This window comes from Tachypleus tridentatus, chromosome 5, assembly GCF_004210375.1.
Source record: "Tachypleus tridentatus isolate NWPU-2018 chromosome 5, ASM421037v1, whole genome shotgun sequence".
In the NCBI taxonomy this organism is placed as follows: domain Eukaryota; kingdom Metazoa; phylum Arthropoda; class Merostomata; order Xiphosura; family Limulidae; genus Tachypleus; species Tachypleus tridentatus.
In genome coordinates, this window is record NC_134829.1 from 45033974 (window position 1) to 45055577 (window position 21604).

At 35.4% G+C, this 21604-nt stretch overlaps 1 protein-coding gene across 4 annotated transcripts in view; it reads right to left on the reverse strand.

Annotated features, from left to right (window-relative positions):
• Nucleotides 1–21604, reverse strand: part of LOC143251063 (uncharacterized) — a 93901-nt gene that overhangs the window by 54670 nt on the left and 17627 nt on the right. The window contains exon 1 of one of the 4 annotated variants that reach the window (XM_076502415.1): nt 18636–19199. The exons of the other annotated variants lie outside the window; for them this stretch is intronic. The gene's annotated coding sequence lies outside the window, so the exon portion shown is untranslated. Of the gene's footprint in view, nt 1–18635; nt 19200–21604 lie in introns of those variants that run through there. 4 annotated transcript variants of the gene reach the window in all.

The window sequence follows — 21604 nt, forward strand, 5'->3', positions numbered from 1 at the left end:
GATCTGTACTTTAGTACCTTGAACTGATTTTGTATTAATGATTCGACACCTGCTTCTTTGAATGTTATAACTGTTCATTAAGCACAAAGCTCTCACTGTTAGGCCGTCAAGTAGCAAAATATCTTGCAAATGTTGAACAGGTTAATGCAGGGATAATCAGTGTTGTTGGTTTTGTTTTCGTTTTGTAAAATTTACAAACGATATCAGTGTGTGTACATATATATAACTTAATTGAATCTCTCAACATGTCAAACGACTCAATGTTTATTGAGCCTCGAAGCGATTCTAATAAAGCTTGAACTTGGTTGAGTTTTATTTTGTTTTTAAACGGCTAACAGACACCATCAACAATGTAATTAATCTCACACTTTAAATCTGAGGTGTTTTGTGCATTTCACATGTAAAAAACAATCTGGCTAGCTGTTTATAATAAATGTTATAACAGGCAAAAATATATGAATTATTTCAGGACTAATGATTGGGTATGAACAATTTTACTGAAAGAAGGTGCCAAGATGTAATGATTAGGTGTAAACAATTTCACTGAAAGAAGGTGCCAAGATGTAATGATTAGGTGTAAACAATTTCACTCAAAGGTGCCAAGATGTAATGATTAGGTGTAAACAATTTCACTCAAAGAAGGTGCCAAGATGTAATGATTAGGTGTAAACAATTTCACTCAAAGAAGGTGCCAAGATGTAATGATTAGGTGTAAACAATTTCACTCAAAGGTGCCAAGATGTAATGATTAGGTTTAAACAATTTCACTCAAAGGTGCCAAGATGTAATGATTAGGTGTAAACAATTTCACTCAAAGAAGGTGCCAAGATGTAATGATTAGGTGTAAACAATTTCTCTCAAAGAAGGTGCAAAATGTAATGATTAAGTGTAAACAATTTCACTCAAAGAAGGTGCCAAAATGAGTTTTTGAGTTTCGGTTTTGTTCCGGGTAGTTTAAACTTACACTTCGCTAGTTTACTCATCATTATATTTATCCGTACATAAAACAGGAGTACGTGGCAATATAACAAGTGTGTATTTGGAGTTACTCACATTTATTTTCAGTAACCAAATTCTAAGTTTTTAACTTCAAGTTGTTAAGTAGTTGTAATTTCAGGACGTTTTTCCTGTAAGCAGCCACAAACACATTTTAAAATGTTGATACTGAACAGCTGTTTAGACTCAGATGGGTTGTAGTCGTTTCACCCTCACTGCTGAAACCATATTTACTGTAAAGTTTGTTTGGTTTGGGCTAAATACGGCATTTTGCTTGGTTCATTTGTATCTTGTGTCCTCATCGGTCTTTGGTTTGTTGTTATTCCAACGTCTGTCAGTCTAGAGTTTTATATTTCTTTACCTATCGTATTTTACATAGAAGATCTATGCTTGAAAGATATTAGTTTGACATGTATTAATATAATTGCACATATCAGTTGATCTGTATTAGTGTTGAAGTTTTACAAAGCTGTTGTCACTGGTTCAAAAAACAGTGGGCGCTCCGCGAGTGTGGGATATAAAAAATCAAAAGATTGTTTGTTTTTGAATTTCGCACAAAGCTACTCGATGGTTATCTGCGCTAGCCGTCCCTAATTTAGCAGTGTAAGACAACAGGGAAGGCACCTAGTCATCACCACCCACCGCCAACTCTTGGGCTACTCTTTTACCAACGAATAGTGGTATTGACCGTCACGTTATAAAGGCCCCCATGGCTGAAAGAGCGAGCATGTTTGGCGAGACGGGGATGCGAACCCGCGACCCTCAGATTACGAGTCTCACGCCTTAACGCGCTTGGCCATGCCGGGCCACAAAACATTTTTAAGCATACTATATTTAGAAGGCGTGTGTTTTTCTTATAGCAAAGCCACATAAGCTATCTGCTGAGCCCACCGAGGGGAATTGAACCCCCGAATTTAGCGTTGTAAATCCGTAGACATACTGCTGTACTAGCGGGGAGCAAAATCAAAAGAAAAGAGTGTAAAATAAATAATTTCAATAGGTGATATAACAGCAACGTAATCATTGGAAAAACCGTATTCGTCGTTTCGAATCTACGTTTTTGAAATACGTATATATATAACGACACAAACAGATATGAAAAACGATCTCCATTACGAGTCATCCTAATTATCCTTTAAATCATGACGAAAAATTTCCTACGGTTGTTGTTTTGAATTAAGCGCAAAGCTACACAATGGGCTATCGGTGCTCTGCTCACCACGAGTATCGAAACCCGGATTTTAAAGTTGTAAGTCTGCAGACATACCGCTGAGCCACTGGGGGGCTGAGGTTGGAGGGATATTACATCTATCAAACATAATAATGTGTTGGAGATACAAGAAGTATTCATACTGTAATCTAAACCAAATTTATTGTACAGTTGTTCAACATAAAGATTCGAAAATGTTATCAATTTCTCGAGCATCGTGTGGATAGGTGGACAGTTGACCATGTTTTATTTAATAAAACAAAGACTCATAGAGCGAATTATTCTCTTACTTCCCGTGACCCGCTGGTACAGCGATAAGTCTACGGATTTACAACGTTAAAATCAGCGGTTCGATTTCTCTAGGTGGACTTAGTAGATAACCCGATGCGGCTTTGCTTTAAGAAAACGACCAAACAAGCTTTTCCTTCCGACAAAAACTCAGACACTCAAAAAGTGATTGTTTTGTAGACCAGAGAAATACGATAAACACATTGATAACGTATTTATTGCTGGAGCAAAGCAGCATGTGTTGTCTTGGTTAGCATATTGCGCTGCAGAATGTCAAGAACAACAAGAGAAAAATTCCAAACTTAACGTTTATGACTTCCTTGAATTAATACATGTTTAGGCCTGGGTTCGAAAAAGGGACCGTTATGAGGTTTCGTTTGTTTGTTTTTTTAGTCTTTAGTCACGATCATAATAGGACTGGTAGAAAAGTTTAGTCCTAACCCGACTGATCCTTAACTTGCCTTTGATGTTAACAATAACTCTAAAGGCTAAATCAATAAAGATAACACATCAGTTTATTAACAGAGACAATACGGTTGAAATTCTTATTCCTTATCGAAATTATCTTTTGGAAATTGAGACAAAACGTTTTACAGTTAACACAGGAATAAGTATATTTTTTAAAGTTACCATAAATAAATAAAACACATAATAATAATAGCATTATTCAGTAACGTTGTGACGTAGGAATTAATAAACGTAATTTGATATTTGACGTGACGGTTTACGCCACAGCTGTCTCATTGGAAAAGCAAATAAAATCGGTTTAGGTTTGTTCATGATTTTTCTCAAATACGTTTGTCATTTTGACAAACAAAACATTTTTCGTTATTCCTTAGTGATAAAGATATTATTTACGAAAACTTGTATTTGTAGCTCAGCGAAAAATGAGGTTTAACCTTGGTGTTCTCAGCTTAATAATCGACATTGTGCGTTTGTTTGAATTATGAATTTCGCGTCAAGCTACATGAGGGCTATCTGCGCTAGCCGTCCCTAATTTAGCAGTGTAAGACAAGAAGGAAGGCACCTAGTCATCACCACCCACCGCCAACTCTTGGGCTACTCTTTTACCAACAAATAGTGGGATTGACCGTAACATTATAACGCCCCCACGGCTGAAAGGGCGAGCATGTTTGGTGCGACCTGGATTCGAACCCGCGACCCTCGCATTACAAGTCGAACGCTTAACACACTTGGCCATGCCGGGCCTAATGTACAAAAGCATCCAACGAAGGAGTCGTGTCCAACCTTTCTACGATAAGTAACTTTCAGTCTTTGTGATTTCTTATGTATATGTGTTAGCATTCATCAGTCACAACTGGCTGGCTCGATTACTGTTTTTGCTTTGTTTTGTTTTTTGATTATTGGAAACTGTTCAATGTATACAATGGATTTTTGTTTTAGATCTTTTCTGCCCCACAGAGATGATAAAAACATCAAGAAACAAAGAACATTTCAGGAAATATAGAACATTTCCTTTGTTTTGTTCACAAACTTTTGACTTGGACTTAAAGACACATGTACTTAAGCAGTTAAGTTTGTCAAGGCCCGGCATGGCCAGGTGGATTAAGGCGTTCGACTCGTAATTTGAGGGTAGCGGATTCGAATCCCTATCGCATCAAATATGCTCGCTCTTTCAGTCGTGGAGGCGATATAATGTGACGGTCAATCTCACTGTTCAGTGGTAAAAGAGTATCCCAAGTGTTGGCGGTAGGTGGTGATGACTAGTTGCCATTCCTCTAGTCTTACACTGTTCAATTAGGGACAGCTAGTGCAGATAGCCCTTGTGTAGCTTTGCGCGAAATTAAAAAACAAACAAACAAAAATATTGTCAGTTATTACTTCCACAGTTAGGCCTCTTATAATGGTGATGTGTCTATAACCCTTATGGAATTTTAAATCCTTTTTAATTCGCCATAGAGTAAGCTAAATTTATTTATTTGGCTTTGTTTTACTTGCTTAGGAAATTTTGTGAGATTTCGCTCTGAGGCCATTTTCTAAACCCCTGGCTCCAAATTATCTACATTAACAATTACTGTATATTAACAAGCGCAAATAAGAAATGTTTTTTTTTAAGAAGTAATTTAAATAAAAAAATCGTCTCAAAATATTCTAATGATAGCTTTAAAATAAACACACCCATTCACGTGCACACGCGCATGACAAAACCAATATACTGTAAACGCAAAAACTGGCACGAGGTCATAGATACTTTTAATTTGAAAACATCATAACTTGTGAATGTTTCTAAAGAAAAAAAAACAAAACTTTCGAGTTATTTCCTGCAAATCCTATTTTGATGTACAAAGAAGCCTTTGTTTTTAGATCTCAACACAAAATTCAACACGTGTACTAACCTTGTGCTCTTCTTGAGCAACGTATTGCAAAAAAAAGGAAAAGAGCGAAAGACGAATTGGATCTCTAACGTACAATTTAAAACCCAAGTAATATCAGTAACACATACACAGATAATAATAATTAGCGGCCTTGAACCAAAACAGGACCTTCGTCGACGCCTGACTATTCTGTATCACCACGCCTTGAATACGATTTAGCGCATACACGTTTACATTTTTTTTTTCTTTTCTGAAAAGTTTATATCAAAATATTAAAGTAAGTGAACGATAGAACTCACTAACTTATGTGTTAATATTAAAAAACAACCAACTATTTTAATAAATATTTTCTTACACTAACGTTCTGTGAAACAGCATTACTTCATACTCATTAGTCCTAGCAACACAAAATTTATCATTGCACTATTTTACAAAATTAAATGTTTGTTTTGTTTGTTTTTTAATTTCGCACAAAGCTACTCAAGGGCTATCTGTGCTACCCGTCCCTAATTTAGCAGTGTAAGACTAGAAGGAAGGCAGATAGTCATCACCACCCACCGCCAACTCTTTTACCAACGAATAGTGGGATTGACCGTAACATTATAACGCCCCCATGGCTGAAAGGGCGAGCATGTTTGGCGCGACGCAAAATTAAATGAGCCACCTACAATTCCTCTCTAATTTTGAAGGAAAAAATGGAATTGATTTTCTGTAAACCACTTTCGTGTAATTAGTCTTCATCTGTAATCATCTATGGTGAACTTTAAGCCTTATTTGAAAAATATTAGTAATTAGAAAACTATAATTCTAAGTCCTAATTTTCTAGGCCCGGCTTGGTCAGGTGATTAAGGCGGGTCGCAGGTTCGAATCCCCGTCACACCAAACATGCTTGCAATAGTCATTGATGCTTAAAATTCAGTTTTTCACGAGGAGTTTTATGATTAAAAAAAAACATGTTTACTACACGAGCGACATCTGTTGGATATATTCATCAATACACTAATATAAAGACGTCGCTTGGAAGGCCTTTTCTAATTATTATTTTCAATTGGTTTAACAATAGTGTAATACGGGTTAATGTAGGTATTATAAATTCGATTACCTGCCTGTAGGCGTCGATTCATGTAGATGAAACATAACAGCTTAATATAACATTATTAAACTTTGAATATTTTTACTTTGTTTCAGAATTTTGCGAAAATCTACTCAAGGGCTATCTTCGCATAACAGTTCTAAATTTTGATCTCTAGAATGAAGGCACTTAGTCAACTACACCCCATCGCCAGCTATTGGTCTACTTTTAATTGATTTAATAGTGCGATTTGACTAGTTGTATGGGACAGACGTGGTCCTGTGATTATTATGTTATAATGTGAAACTAAAGGTCTCATGGTCTCATGAAATTACGTTTTGTATTTTGAGGTCGTAGGTGCTTGATAATATTGATAAAGTTGACGGGTCAATTTTTTGCATTTTTTAATTAACGTAGCCCATGAACTGACTAGCTTTCTTCCCTGTACTATAGGCCAAGCACGGTCAGATGGCTAAAGCACTCGACTCGTGATCTGAAGGTTGCGGGTTCGAATCCCCGTTAAACACTAAACATGCTCGCCCTTTCAGCCGTGGGTGTATTATAATGTGACAGTCAATCTCACTGCTCGTTGGTAAAAGAGTAGCCCAAGGCTTGGTGGTGGGTGGTGATGACTAGCTCTCTTCCCTCTAGTCTTACATTGCTAAATTAGGAACAGCTAGCGCAGATAGCCCTCGTGTAGCTTTGCGCGAAATTCAAAACAAACCAAACCTCTACTGTATCACTTCAAAACTGTGATAGCTGAAGTAAATAATCAGAGTGTGGTTTTTGCCCAAATAACGGAATATAACTTAGAGCGCACTCACAGCCTCATAGTGCAAAGCCTCATGGGACATTAACTTCCAGATTCATAGTTCTGAAATTGTAACCATTAGGTCAAGCGGCCCCATCTATAAGCTATAAAATCACGTGCAGCTAAACTGTCAGTATATAATGCAATATAAAAGGCAATCAGAATCAATAATTTTGCTATTCGAAACATACGACGTTTATATAATTAAACCAGCGGTTTCCGAACGTTTCTCATTGACGACATCCTAACCCACTCACCTGGATTAGAATATTTATTGTGGATTGTTTTTAGGTGTGTCTGTTCTTAATTATTCTTTGTTTAGTGAAGCTTTTGTGACACCTCTAGCAACTTGCCCCGACACACAGTTTGGAAACCATTACATTAAACAATGTCACAACAACACCATTTCCAGATGTTTTAACAAGGTTATAGAAATACTAACCAGTTATGGTAAGAACATTCAGTGAAACATAACATAACTTAGAACAAATATGGTTCAGATGTCATGATAACCTTTAGAACCACTAGTTTTAAATATCTAATAACTTCACAGTTAAATATCTAACAACTCTGTGGCTGAATATCTATCGACTCTATGCTATGGCTGAGTATCAAATGACTCTTTGACTGAATATATCATTACTCTGTGGCTGAATATCTATCGACTCTATGCTATGGCTGAGTATCAAATGACTCTTTGACTGAATATTGCATTACTCTGTGGCTGAATATCTATCGACTCTATGCTATGGCTGAGTATCAAATGACTCTTTGACTGAATATATCATTACTCTGTGGCTGAATATCTATCGACTCTATGCTATGGCTGAGTATCAAATGACTCTTTGACTGAATATATCATTACTCTGTGGCTGAATATCTATCGACTCTATGCTATGGCTGAGTATCAAATGACTCTTTGACTGAATATATCATTACTCTGTGGCTGAATATCTATCGACTCTATGCTATGGCTGAGTATCAAATGACTCTTTGACTGAATATTGTACTACTCTGTGGCTGAATATCTATCGACTCTATGCTATGGCTGAGTATCAAATGACTCTTTGACTGAATATATCATTACTCTGTGGCTGAATATCTATCGACTCTATGCTATGGCTGAGTATCAAATGACTCTTTGACTGAATATATCATTACTCTGTGGCTGAATATCTATCGACTCTATGCTATGGCTGAGTATCAAATGACTCTTTGACTGAATATTGTACTACTCTGTGGCTGAATATCTATCGACTCTATGCTATGGCTGAGTATCAAATGACTCTTTTACTGAATATTGTACTATTCTGTGGCTGAATATCTATCAACTCTATGCTATGGCTGAGTATTGAATGACTCTTTGACTAAATATATCATTACTCTGTGGCTGAATATCTATCGACTCTATGCTATGGCTGAGTATCAAATGACTCTTTGACTGAATATTGTACTACTCTGTGGCAGAATATCTATCGACTCTATGCTATGGCTGAGTATCAAATGACTCTTTGACTGAATATTGTATTACTCTGTGGCTGAATATCTATCAACTCTATGCTATGGCTGAGTATTGAATGACTCTTTGACTGAATATCTATCGACTCTGTGGCTGAATATCTAATGATTTTGCGGTGAATTTTAAGTGAAAATTACTGTGGTATTTACCACTTTATTTTACGAATGAATATGTAGATTAACGTACAAGAAATGTTTGATATAAAGTTTTTGTGGTTTATTACCCTGTTCTCCCTCATTATGTATAAAAGAAGAAAACAGTTTGTTTGAAATGTTTAAAATTGAAGTGTTTTCCCACTAAGGAGACAAAAGATGTACAATTTCTATGATTTATAAAAAGGTTGGCTTTTTTTAAATCAATCCAATCTATAACTTTTACTCCAACTGCATGAAACTGAATTAAGACATTTTAAAAAGAAAAGTAGTTGTTGTTTGGTATTAAGCACAGATCTACACAATGTGTGCTCTGTCCACCAGAGGTATCGAAACCAGGTTTCTAGCGTTGTAAGTTTGTAGACATTTCGTTGGGCCAATGGGAGGCACATGAATTGAAACGGGTTACACAAACGTGTGGTCGAATTGTGACTAATTAACAAGAGAAACTATTCAAATTATCAAGTAAAACCACGTGCACTGATACAGTTATATAAACATATTGTGAATTTAATTTCCTCGTTGAGCTGTAAACGATTAGATCGAAATTAATATTTAACAAGTATTAAATAATTTTGCACAAAACGATCGTGAAGAATGAACTCAAACCGAACTTGAATGGTTGAAGAAGAATCAGTCTATGCCTGCAAGTTGTACACAAATACCTCCATTGAGGCCAGGTCCGGTCATCGTATCAATTCTACTCGCGAGACAATTCGAACAGGGTTTCCAGTATAATTAAATATTTGTTTGACGTCAAAACTCTGATGAAATGTTCATATAAAGTTTTAAAACCCACTAATAAAGACTTGTAACAGTAAAATTTAAAACTTTTCATGTCAAACAACAGAAAGATATTTATAAAATATCTTCTCCTCTATCCCCAGTGGAACAGTGGTATGTCTGCGGATTTATATCAGGGAGGAACAGAGTAAATATAGTCCTTTCTGTAATTTTTATGCTTAATACCAAAGCAAAGAATATAATTTCTGCAGAGAAATTACTAAGTCAACACCTACAATTTCCGTCAACAATACAACCTGCTTCTTCGCCAAAAAACTCTCATCGGAAAATAATTGAGACGTTTTCACCTTTAAGAAGAGTTTTTTTTCATATTACAAATATGCTTTACAAGCATAAGCACTTCTAGCTGACCATGGTATATAAATTAATCAACTTACTTACTAAACTTTTCATTTATGCGTTTACTTGAAAATATTAGAAAGGAAAGTGATGTGGCTGCCATCTGTCGTTTATTTGTAGAAACAGTATATAAATAATATTAAGTATTAAATATTTGCTTGCTACAGATAGTTAGTCAAATTAACTATATATTATCTTTATTAATGGTCAACACTCAGTTGGACTAAGAGCAATACATGATGCTTTGTAAAACTTATGGTTTTAGGAGGATCAATGAATTTATTTTATTTAGGTCAACAGCACGCGCTAAATCGTTAAACTTCGGTATAACCTTGTAGTAGCTTATAATTGGTCTCGAATATACATAGTGTGCGTGTAATTCGCTTCTAATACATTTAACATTTATATTTTTATGTTATATGATTTCTGTAACGACAAGATATACATTAACCTCCTCGTGCGTCGATATGATAAACATAAAAACGTCACAATCACTAATTTCACTAACGTAGATAATTTTACTTTTATAAGGGAGTCATCTAATTTGGAGTACACTGGAGCGATTCAACCTACTGGTAGATTTAGTAGAATACTGTTATTCATGTACTTGCTTGTGGCGGCCTCTAATGGTGAAATTACAAATTTTAGTAACTACATCAAAAATATAAATATATATACTTGAGAATATTTAACGAACCAATAGCTTACCGTTCGATTATATTTATTTTTCCAAGCACCTAACAAAACATAAACAAAATGAATAGTTTGAAGCTTTTCATAAAATTAAAGAAAGTCGCTTAACAACCACGATTAAAAAGTTTTGTTTGAAATGGCCTTGTTTGAAAATTAATTGAAATCACAATATATGTATATATATCTCTATTAATATTAATATGGTTTGATTTTTCTGCAAAATTTACTAATATGTACTCAGTGTTGCCACGTTATTTTTTAACAATAAGAAATTAACAGTTGTTATGTGTGGTTTTATTTATCACAAATTGAATTGTTTTAAAAATTAGATATTTTAAAAATCACTCGATGGGAGTTAACTATGTACACATAATAATTCATTCTGCTAGGAACTCCAGTAAAATTATAAAGAGAGGAAAAATACCAAATAAAGTTTACATTGAAATAATTTGAATGCTTTCCTGATAAACTGTTTTGAAATTACAAACAACGGTTAAAACATTGTTTTAAAGTTAGTGTGTGACAAAATGTTATGTCAAGACTCTGCTAGCTTTAACACATCTTTTTCTTTTCGATTCTCATTTTATATACAAACAGAACAAACAAAAAACCATGTATATGTATGTCTGTCCGTTATCTAACTACTTCTTGGTTGCTTGGCCAATTTCAAAGAAACATTGTGGGACGATAGGTTGGAACAGGGGGTATGCTATTTGGGACTGAAAACCCCTCTACTTTCCATTATTGTTGTTACTGATCATTTATTATCTTTAACATTAACTACATTTTTAAATGGCGAACCATTTTCTATGTACACATATAGCACACACAAAAATCCATGTATATGTTTGTCTGTCCGTTATCTAACTACTTCTAGGTTGCTTGGCAAACTTCAAACAAACTCTGTGGGATTATAGATTAAAACAAGGAGCGTGTTATTTGGGACTGAAAACATCTCTACTTCCAAGTGTCGTTTTTGACCATTTATTATCTTTGACGTAACATGACATTAACTACATATAACGAACCAGTCTTATTAAAAAAGACTATTATATTTTCTATAGCACAATATACACACAGTATGGGGAGAGGGCATATAAACTTTTTATATATTTCAGAGATTGAGCTCGTATTCTTTATGGAAGAATTCAATGAAAAAATACGACTACCACTATTACAATAATACATGAATTCAATTAAAAAATACGACTACCGCTATTACAATAATACATGAATTCAATTAAAAAATACAACTACCACTATTACAATAATACATGAATTCAGATGAAGTTTATATTCCAACAGCCACCATAAGGCCGAAACGAAGAACTGCTTTTTGAGTTATACCCACTTTCTACTTTGACCTGTAACCTTACAACTTCGGTCCTTAAGACACTTATTCGTCCAATGACCGTGAGTACTGTGTAAGGAAATGTCATTAAGATCTGGGTGGTGAAAGCGGGTGACAGAAAGCACCCCTACGTCTTCCTAAACAGGTACTTTGACCATTGTTCAGTGTGTACCATGTTTCAAGTAAATATGTATATATGTTGAATTCTTGAAGTTTTTACAAAACATTTGGTGAGGTAATAATGAATACTGTAATAATACGTTACTTTATAAACAAACTGTACGGAATTAGGATCTTTATGCTATTTATCGTAGTATCCGCCACTATATTTTCTTAACTTCATAATCCGGACAAAGGACGGGTACCTCAGCTTGTTTATGAATATTTCAGTGTTGTTTTTTTTAAACTAGCGTAGAATATTCTAGAATTCTCGAGTTACTTGATAAATTTAAATTTTACGACAATTCAAAGTGTCTCAAGCTTTCTTAATGAGCATGCTAAGAAAACTGCTCAAGTCTTTAAATATTAATTCAGTTTCTGATAAGATTAAAGATTTATGAATGAACAACTTTTCAAAAGGTAATTATGGAATTATTAACGTCGAGTTATTAGAAGTTCAAAACCTACTTTTTTAATTGATTTACCATAAAATATTTGTCGTGATGACGAGTGAGATAATCGCACCAACGATTACTAAAGGCAAACGTTTACATTTCAAGTATTAAGATATTTCATCTTTACCCAGAATACCCAGCTGGTTAGAGCGCTCGACCCGTAATCTGGTGGTCGTGGATTCGAATCCCCATCACACTAAACGTGGTGGTCCTTTCAGCAGTGGGGGCGTTATAACGTTACAGCCAATCCCAGTATTCATTGGTAAAAAAGTAGCCCAAGTGATGGCGGCGGGTGGAGATGACTGGCTGTCTTCCCTCTAATCTTACACTGCTAAATTAGGAATGGTTAGAGCAAATAGCCCGCGTGTTGCTTTACGTGAAATTCAAAACATATAAACAAATCATCTTTACCTGTTGCTTGCCGGTCGTTCAGCAACCGAGCTAGAATTTGGTTGTAATTTCATTAGCTACAACCAAAACTACCTCCCGTCCTATCTTAGTAAGAGTTAAAAAACAAGCGGAGGAAAGGACTAAGGCTAGAAACAATGAGGAAAGATAAGGGATTTGACCGTGCGAGGTTCATTTCATTTAAAACTATAAGCCTGGGGTGAATAAGCGGTCAATGCTAAGCTATAAATTAATGTAACGGTAGCTACTTAGCTAAAGAAAAAGAAGTATAATTTTCTGGTCATTCACCACATTCAATAAACTCACGAAACAAAAGGTGATTGTAAATAATAAGGAAGAAACGGAAAAACATGGTTATCTTTTTCATTCTTATTTTATAACCTAAACAAACCTGATTTCGTCCAATTTGTACGTAGGATAGCTTTCCGAATCTGGCTATTATTGAACAAATGTTTTTCTTTCGTTTTATTCGCATGCTAATAAAAATTGTTCTGAGAAAACACACAAACCACAAGGGTTTTTTTTTTTCTGTTTTATTTTTGTAAGATAGTGAGCGACCTCTTCTGGAGTTGTATTAAATTAAAATTCTTCTTAACCGTTCAAGTTTTTTTTTTTTTTTGTGAGAGCATTTCTTAAAGCCCCGGCATGGCCAGGTGGGTTAAGTGGTTCGACTCCTAATTTGAGGGTCGCGGGTTCGAATCCCCGTCGCACCAAACACGCTTGCCTCTTCAGCAATGGGAATTATAATGTGACAATCAATCTCACTATTCGTTGGTAAAAGAGTAGCCCAAGCGTTGACGGTGGGTTGTGATTACCAGCGGCCTTCCCTCTAGACTTGCACTACTAAATTAGGGACGGTTAGCGCAGATAGCCCTCGTGTAGCTTTGCGCGATATTCAAAACAAACCAAACATTTATTATAAATAACACATTTGTTTATCGCTGCTCAATTTCAGTTTATTTTATACGTAATTTACACTCACACTAAATACATCCCGTTATGTTAAACCTTAAATATTTAGTAATATAGTTTTAGATCTGTTGTAAATCTGAAAAAAATCTTCCACATTAAATCAACTTAGTTTCAAGGATGTTTGCAGTTATTAATATGAGAATATTCACTAACACATATATAACCTTTATATGATTTATCTGTTAGGATACATTTTCAAGAAATAAGATATTTCACAAGCGTGTACGTGGTTCCACATAAATCATATATAGCTGTTCACTCTCCCATCATTTCAAAAAAAATAAATAAATTTCTAACACTATTTAAATTGGCTACACTGTTATTCTATTCTCTTCAGTTTATTTTCATTGGTGAAATAATAAACTGGCGTCGCATCTATTGGTCCGCACTCAAAACAGTTTTGTTTTTATTGATACCATGACGAAACAATCCCTTAAATCTCGATCTGCGCGCACGTGCATCCACACAAAAAGTTCTGTCATTTAATTTTGTTTGTTCATTTCAGAATTTTTACAGATAAAGCTACATAAATGGTTATCTGCATACAGATGCTCCGACTTTTGAAGTGACAAGTTAAAAGGAAGGCAGCTAGTAAACAAAACCTAACACCAACTGTTGCAACACCTAACACCAGCTCTTGGACTGCTACCGAGTGATCGAACAACGGGATAAGACAATCTCTCTTATAGCACACACACGACCTAAAAGGCGGAGCGCGTTTTTTGTTGTTGTTTTTTTTTTGCTAAAAAAAAAAGCCCTGAACTATGAACTTTTGGATTCACCTTCGGAGCATGTTAATCACAATGTTACACCCAGCCTTTATGGACTGTCCTTTTACACCTCTCAGACAATGTGGGCATTGTTTGCTCAAGTGGTCTTTTTTCCTTACAACTGAAGGTTAGATCAGTTCAGTACTTTGCACTTATTAAATACCTCACGTCACCTACGACCTTAAATAATGTTACGTTACATGCTCTAGCTATAATTAATCATAAGGACCGCATGCAGTTGACCTACTTGTGTATATAACACCTATTTTAATTTTAAAAACTTCTCTTTCTTTTAATTTTGGAGTAAAGTTTTATTACATTGTACAAGTGTTATTAGGTATTCGATCAGACATCTTAAGATTTAGGTAATATTAATCAGCTATGTATAGATCGTATGTATTATTAGACCTTGTTTTAGTTCAACACTAATAAACAAACAACGTAGCGAATTCACAAATATCAAAGTAGCATAATGAATATAAACTGTTTGTACACTAATACTGGGCCCGGCATGGCCAAGCGTGTTAAGGCGTGCGACTCGTAATCTGAGTGTCGCGGGTTCGCATCCCCTTCACGCCAAACATGCTCGCCCTTTCAGTCGTGGGGGCGTTATAATGTTACGGTCAATCCCACTTTTCGTTGGTAAAGGAGTAGCCCAAGAGTTGGTGGTGGGTGGTGATGACTAGCTGCCTTCCCTCTAGTTTTACACTGCTAAATTAGGTACGGCTAGCGCAGATAGCCCTCGAGTAGCTTTGTGCGAAATTCAAAAACAAACAAACAAACACTAATACTGTTCGTTGTTAGGTGCTCTGCTCACATTCGGTATCGAAATCAGATTTTTAGCGTTATAAGAACTAAGCCGCCATTGGGGGGCATAATGTATGTACAATCATTTTTAATTTTGTAATAATTTCTACTTTGAAATGAACAGTTCTAAAATTCCAAAATTGATATTAAAAGTTAAGATAGTGTAATTCTGTTTCAATCCAAACCATGGGGCCAGTGTTTCAATACGAGTTATTTAGCACAAATGGAAGAGAAAATAACCACGACCTTACTGAATGGGTTACCAGCCCATTACGGGTTAACACTAACCGTTAGGTGATACCCATTTTATAAGTAGGTAGGTTGGGGTAATTGGAATAAAGAATTTTCCCAAGGTCACAACGATGAGGCGTGGTTGGATATAATAATAAGTAACATTATTGTGATATAATGTCGTGCCTACGTCATCAGCCAAGACAACTTGTTTGATTTGTATTTGCAAGTTGCTTTTAATAAGCTTCTATTAATTACATTTCTACTTAAGTAGCTCTCACTGTGATAATTTGAATTAACAGTGGATTTCACACAGAATAACGTGCCGACGCCATTTTGTTCAAGGTATATGTTCGTTTTTAAGATGAAAGAAAAAAAGATGCGAAAGTATACACGATGAATACACAGTTTAAAATATTATCTCCTACTGATTAAGTTATAAAATAAGTTCTTCAAGTTAGTTTATAATTCGAATACTTGAATTCTCGTGATTTTATATTGATTTTCGTAAAATTTCATTCCGTCTCTCTTAAAAAAAAACATTACAAAGTAAAATTATAATGTTTTATACTACACGAGAAACAGACAAACCAACTGCTTAGCACCGAGCAACATCTAGTGTTTATGTTTCTGGGTGTAGCTCAGAATATGCAAATATTTTAAGGCGTTTCGACAACATTCTTTCCAGGTTATAATTATCATATTCCTCAGACTGTAGCTATACGTGTGTCAAAGTGTGTTATGACCTTACCTGTCTATTTCTCTATATATCCATCTATGTGCCTCTATCTGTCTGTCTATCTCTATAGCTATTTATCTGTCTCTCTGTATATCTGTTTATATGTATCTATTTGTATCTATCTGTCTATCTCTATATTTATATATCTGTCTCTCTGTTTATGTTTCTATTTGTATCTATGTGTCTGACTATCTCTATATCTCTCTATCTTTCTCTCCGTATATATATATGTATCTGTCTATCTATGTATTTATCTATCTGTCTATCTAAACTCTGTTCTAAGTATAAACTTCAGCTCACACTACTTTATTATTCTACATTATATATTTTTATCTTTATTACCTCCTCTCCACATAACCAGTCTCGCTCTCTGACCGTCTATTGTACCTTGTTCTTTTTTCAGGTGCCTACCACCTTTCCTCGTGCTCTTGTTTTTTTTCTTTCTTGTATATTTACCTCGGTGAAACGTGAAGCACGCGAACCCTAAAGCAAAATACGGCTTCCATCTCGTGCAAAGTGGGTGGAGGTCTAAATATACCATCCATCGGTAACTTCTTTTTGTCATATTACACAACTAAGGTGTAAAAAAGGTTCAGGTTTTAAATTGTTTTCTGAACTATTGAACATAACATCGAGGTGTTAAAGTATCGTAAAAAAGACGAAACAAAAACAACACGTTCATAGGAGTAAATAACGGTTTGTTGTTTGCAGGTCCGTTCTAATAATTGTTTAACAGATGATATAGTTACAGACTTAATTTGGTAACCCGATGTTATTCGTGATCGAGTGACATCTTTGCTTAAGTCAGAAGAAATAATTATTATCCACGAATGGATGTTACTACGGATGTTTTAAATCAGGTCACTATAAAGATAGTCATCCATTATAAAGTACTTTAGCTAACACTACCATAAATATTAGTAGTTCTGTACTTTAACATCATTGAAAAGGGTATTAGCCACTTTAACTTACGTTACTACTGAGACCGCCAGGTGGTTAAGGTACTCGACTCATAATCCGCGGGTTTAAATCCCCGTCACAACAAACATGCTCGCTCTTTCAGCCGTTGGGGCCTTATAATATAAGTCAATTCCACTATTTGTTGGTAAATGAGTAGCCCAAGAGTTAGTGGTAGGTGTTGATGACTATCTGCCTTCCCTCTAGTCTTACACTGCTAAATTATGGACGGCTAGCGCAGATAGCCCTCGTGTAGCTTTGTGTGAAATTCAAAAACAAACAATACTTCTGAAAGGTATTTTTTATATTGTCTTATTTCGTTTTAGCTTATCAAACCATAGAAAACCGAAAGTTAAAAAAAATACTATTAATATATTTACAAAATGTCATAAGTGTTAAACTAAATTATTTAAAATTTATTACTTAAGTGAAAATTCTACTAGCCGAACAGTCGAAAATTATTTTTAATACAAGTAACAACAATGGTTCAGCCTATAGGAACGTGTCATGGTCGGATTGCAATGTACAAATCTAACTCGATCACCGAGTTCCATAGGTTTAAACTCTGTCGTTTTTCAGTATCTCTTCCCCCTGAAAATAAAACAAACTGTGTACTATAATTTATTAATTTAAAACTATTAAATTATCGTGTGACGGCCTTTTTATCACGTTTAGTTGAAATGGGCGAATTATATAATAATTGTGACTTCTTAGGAATTTACTATGTAGGTTTGTTTGTTTGTTTTGAATTTCGTGCAAAGTTACACGAGGACTATCTGCCCTAGCCGACCCTAATCTAGCAGTGTAGATTAGGGTGAAGGCAGCTTGTCATCACCACCCACCGCCAACTCTTGGGCTACTCTTTTACCAACGAATAGTGGGATTGACCGTCACGTTATAACGCCCCCATGGCTGAAAAGGCGAGCATGTTTAGTGCGACGGGGACGTGAACCCGCGACCTTCAGATTACGAGTCGCATGCCTTAACCCACCTGGCCGTGCCGGGGCCTTAACCCACCTAGCCATGCCAGGCCCTTATGTAGATTATTAATTGTTACCTTTTCTCTTCACTAATGCGATAATTAACGGTAAACAAATGTGAACGCAATGCGGATATCATGTATATTCCATGTAATTACAGATATATCTCAATCTATATTAATATAAACCACTTCCCAGAAATAAGCTGTCACAATTACAACTAACCACAAATATAAAGTTTATAAAAAAAAACATATCAAAAACACCATTTCGTACTAAAATATTTCTGCAGTGCACCCTGACAGAACAAGGTAAAATCACCTTACAGGGTTATACATCACTAACCCTTACTTAAGAGGAAGTAATTCGTACATTCAGAATATCGATATATTAAAGGTTGTCAAACAATATTTTAATATTGCAAAATACAATAACGATTTTTTTTTGTACAGTCTGTTTGTCTTTGTATTAATAAGACATCCAGAAAACTAAAAGATAAGATATAAGACATTCAGAAAAATGAAATGTAGCATATAAGCTTTAAACGATTTATTTGTATTGTCGTGTATTACCACAAATGTCTCACCGGGATTAGGTTTAGTACCTAGTCGATTTCTTGTTTAGAAACGATTGTTGATTCGGGTTGATATGTGCAATATGCCCATGATCACGCCTTCAGTTGAACCTGTTGACTGCCAAGTATTTCAGCTGCTACGGCAACTTCAAACCAAGTTCAAAATACAACTCTAATGGTTCTTTATTTTGTAACTTTTTTCGCGACGCCATTTTGGATCGAAAGTGAAACGATTTGTAAGTAGGTCAAATGCATATCTTCAAACACGCATTGAAAACACAGTATTGAGAAGGAATTAATTCGTCCGTGGCTCTGTGTTACCGATCGGCTTGGACGAGTTATCTCGTCTACGGCACTCAACAGTTTAATGAATAAGGGTTTACACTTTCCAAGTCCCTTTCTAACTTCTTTTCGTACTATCGTCCCCACAATCTACTCGAGTAACTTCCTTTTCTTTATATGTATTATTCTAATTAGGTTTTTGTATATGTTATGTTTATTTTAAAGTGTGTCCTCCACCCTTTAAACACCAACCCGAAATAACCACGTTATATTTTAATATCACAGTCGGGGGTATTCATGGTCTACTATCTAAACCCATTACCGTACAAAAACATGTGTTTAGAACATCTGAATTTTCCACTCGACATCACACGACTGACAGCAAGGACTAACCCCTCTAGAAACTTGTGAACCGGTTGTCCTTGTTTACGTTAAATTAGATATAGGTTTTTATACCTACTTATTATCCTGCTCTGTAGTTTTTATGGAAGGATCACCCTAGTTTGTACATACGACGATGGCAGAAAGTTGTGAGGCGGACTTAAACCATAATATTTGTTCAAAGTATAGTTCATATAAGCTGTATATATTTCCTAAACTTGTTACAGTATTCTTTAATACTATGGCTAACCTGTTGAAGCCTTCGAAATAAATAAAGACGGTGAATTCCAATATTTTATCAATAAGGATTGTTTATTTGTTTTGGAATTTCGCGAAAAGCTACATGAGGGCTATCTGCGCTAGCCATCCCTAATTTAGCAGTGTTAGACTAGAAGGAAGGCAACTAGTCATCACCACCTACCGCCAACTACTGGGCTACTCTTTTACCAACGAATAGTTGAATTGAAAGTCACATTATAACGACCCCATGGCTGAAAGGGCGAGCATGTTTGGTGCGACAGGGATTCGAAATTGCAACCATCAGATTACGAGTCGAACGCCTTAACCCACCTGGCCATGCTGAGCCATATCAATAAGGAACCACATAATAAGTTTGGAAAATAAAAAGTGAAAACGGTCTTAACTAGAGTTAGAGAAACAAATGATTCAAGATTAAAGGTATATCTTTCTATGTAAAGAATTACGTGGACTTAACAAGACTAGAAACCTGGTTTCGATACTCGTGGTGAACAGAGAATAGATAGTCTACTATGTAGCTTTGTGACTGAGTACAAACAAACTGTTTCACAACTTAACAGGACTGTTACAGTCTGTACAGAATCTAATACAGTTCTAAATTAACACTTGGAACAAAATATTTCATGCCGAAAATAAATATCCAATAATAATAATTAGAATATTCCATTCAGAGAGATATTCAGAGTTAAGCCTATTACTTACATTAGTTTTACGGTAGTTACAACACAGTGAATCAGTAGTTTAGGGTCACCATGTAACTGTAGTAAGTAGTATTATCTAGGATTTTAAATATTGAACAAAATAAATTCGCTTCCCCCTCCAGTCTGCGGGGTTCCGAGGTTCCATACCCTTGGTGGGCAGAGCACAGACAGTCCATTGTGTAGCTCAGGGCTTAACTACAAACAAACTGCAATGAATGTTATTAGAAGTTTGATCAGCTTGTATCTCTGAACAACTGGTATGGGTATTAACACTTATACTGATAAGCAGAGAACAACGTTTTGACCTTCCTAGGTCATTTTCAGGTTAAAAAAATGGGTTTGAAGAGAGGTTGATATATACATATATATATATCACAATAAAAAGATAAACTTTAGCCCTTTCAGCTGTGGGGGAGGGCGTTATAATGTGACAAACAATCTCACTGTTCGTTGGTAAAAGACTAGCCTAAGAGTTGACGGTAGGTGGTGATGACTAGGTGCCTTCCCTCTAGTCTTACATTACTAAATTAGGGACGGCTAGCGCAGATAGCCTTCGTGTAGCTTTGCGCGAAATTCAAAACAAACAAACAAACTCTTCTTCAGGTGCAGAGTGGGATATTCACAGTTTGCCTTTGAAGAAGAAATATCTACCTTTCGAAAGCGCTCAGGTTATAGTGTTTTCATCATTTTGTATCAATACTTCTTGAACCTACGTGTTTTCTGACATCATGAACGTCCTAACTAAGGTAATTTTTGACCAGTTAGTCCTCTTTTGGAGAACAGAATCGAAATGAACCAATACGCCCTCTATAGCTACCCTGGAAAATAATTAATTGTGATTTCCATAATAATACAAGGATTTATTTATTTTTACTAGGCTAGACTGTTATACAGTGGGCTATCTCTGTTGTGCCCACCGCATCGAAACATTTATAACATTATACGTCCTTTGACTTACCGCTCAGCCAATGGTGGGGACGCAATAGAAATAAAGTTATAAAATAATGTTTTATTTTTATTGTTTAAAAAATATAATGTTCGATTTTCGATCGATAGTGTTTTTCATTTTTATTTATCTTGTTGATGAGTATCTTACATAGAATTCCTGTATTTTTAGTTTTAGTTTTTGTGTTTCAGTTATTATGTGATGGTAATGAAGTTTCGAGTAAAACACAAGAAACAACTTAATTCATTATGATAGGTATTCCATGGAACCGAGAAACAACTTAATTCATTATGATAGGTGTTCCATGGGACCGAGAAACAACTTAATTCATTATCATAGGTGTTCCATGGAACCGAGAAACAACTTAATTCATTATGATAGGTGTTCCATGGAACCGAGAAACAACTTAATTC